The 2,064-nt window shown below is 51.2% G+C and overlaps 1 non-coding gene across 1 annotated transcript; it reads right to left on the bottom strand.

The window, feature by feature from the left end:
- Nucleotides 1–1,459: 1,459 nt before the first annotated feature.
- TRNAN-GUU (transfer RNA asparagine (anticodon GUU)) lies at nucleotides 1,460–1,533 on the bottom strand. The gene has a single exon. It is a non-coding gene; the product is annotated as a tRNA-Asn (tRNA).
- Nucleotides 1,534–2,064: the final 531 nt, after the last annotated feature.

The following is a 2,064-nucleotide window of genomic DNA, read 5'->3' as shown; positions in this document are numbered from 1 at the left end:
TATGATGTGTCAATGTAGATTCACCAACTGTAACGACTGTACCGCTCTGGTAGGGATGTTTATGAAGAGGGAGGCTATGCATATGGGAGGGGGACAGGGAGCATATGAGAAATCTCTGTACCTTCCCCTCTGTCTTGAAATGAGTACAGCCATGTTTGGCCATTCCGTTGACCTACAGCCACCAGCACACAAAGAAATATAAAGCGGCTTTCTGTGTGGTGGGAACTGGCCCTTCTCCCATGGAGAGAGTTGCAAATTGGAACACTTCAAGGCTCTTTGGGCATCGTAGTTCGGGACGGACTGGCCAATGTGCTGGGCTGGGACGATAACCAGGGAGAACAATGCACATACACAACTGCTGGGCTGGGACGATAGCCAGGGGGCTCAACGCACGGATGACACTGATAACCATTTGTGCATGGGAACACTAAATGCTTGCTCTGCAAACTCTGTAACTGCTTACTCTGGAAATTACTGATGCTATATAAACTGCTGGAAACTGAGGCCTGGTGAGAGTCTCACCTGTGGAGGGCACGCCTTGCCCAGGACCTCTGATGATCGGAGTCCTGCCTAGCCGAGTCGACTGAAGGGACTCTCCCTGGCAGTGGGGTGTGGATGTTGTGAGTAACCGATCTGATGTGTTTTCTTTTCGGTCAACCTGGTGTTTCTCTTTCCGGTTGATTTGTGTCATTTCCCTTCAGTCGATTTGGTGTTTCCCTTTCCGATCAATCTGATGTTTTTCCCTCTCATTATATGACCTATTCGAATCTGCTGCTATCTCAGTTGATCTGGTGTTTCCCTTTCTGATCGATCTGGTGTTTTTCCCTTTAATTATTTGACCTATTCGGATCAGTTTGCGGACTATCGCCTTTACTCTCCTGTGTATAATAAAATATACCTTCAGTCCATTTGTTTGGAGTGGAAAGTTTCTTTTATGTCTCCGATCGAATCCACCGAACCTCTCAAAACACCCTCCAATTTTGCTCTGAACCTGAAATGCTCTAAAAAATAGTCTTAGTTTTAAAAGTAAGCACACTTGAGAAACTCAATCTTCCCAAAGTAAGCATTTTGAAAAATGAATGCAAGCATGTCTAGAAAATTAGACACACACACACACACACACACACACACACACACACACAGAGAGACATTGAAGGAACAGAAGTTCGACTTACTCTTCCAAGCCTATAAAGGGCAGAATAAAGATTTCATCCCACCACACCAGAACCCGCGTTCCTAGGTCTCTGTTTCAGAAATTCCTCTAATTTCCGTATAAACGGGACATCCCAGCAGATGTTGTGTGAGAATCGGGTTGGGGACGTGGGATGGCTCCTGACGGGTATTAGACGTGAGGTGGATAGGACCCAGAACACAGGAGGGTAAATTTTATATGAGGGAATCCACAGGTGACCAAGAGCAGGAAACAGAGGAGGCTCAGTTAAAAACCACACCCACTCTACGTCCCTGGGTGGGCTCGAACCACCAACCGTTCAGTTAACAGCCGAACGCGCTAACCGATTGCGCCACAGAGACGCAGGAGACTGACTCGCCTGGCCTTGTTAGGGAGTGAGCACCTACTAACCTCTGGGCTCTGCCGCCCGCCTTGCAGGAAAACCGCAAGTTCCAAAGCCTCGGAAAACCAGAGAGATTACCATAATGAATCGTGTTGTTCCTCTCGTGGGAAACCTGTGCGTTGGGTGATTCCGAAGGCAGAAGGGCAGCGGAACGGCCTCTCCCTCCCTCCTTGCCCATGACTCGATTCAGAAGGCAGCACCTCCGGAGTCGCCCGGGGCGCGACCCTCCCGGGCCTGAGCCGAGTGGGGCCCAAGGATCCCTAAACGCCCCGTGGGCTCCCGGGATGGCTCTTCCCCTCGCCTCGCCTTCACCCGACCGCCCTTCGTCGCCAGCTCTCCCCAGGCCCGGGACGGATGCGCGGGCTGGAACGAGTGGGAAGGACATAGAGCGGTCAGAGAACGAGCGTTTGCCCACCCTTCCGAGAGGCCTTCGGGGCCAGTGGGGTGCTGCCGCTTCCTTCTTCGGATTCTTGGGTCCAGCACGCGAGCT

The sequence above is a fragment of the Diceros bicornis genome, chromosome 4 (genome assembly GCF_020826845.1).
Source record: "Diceros bicornis minor isolate mBicDic1 chromosome 4, mDicBic1.mat.cur, whole genome shotgun sequence".
Lineage (NCBI taxonomy): Eukaryota > Metazoa > Chordata > Mammalia > Perissodactyla > Rhinocerotidae > Diceros > Diceros bicornis.
The sequence above is the reverse complement of the archived record's forward strand: the minus strand, read 5'-3'. Positions and strand labels throughout refer to the sequence as shown.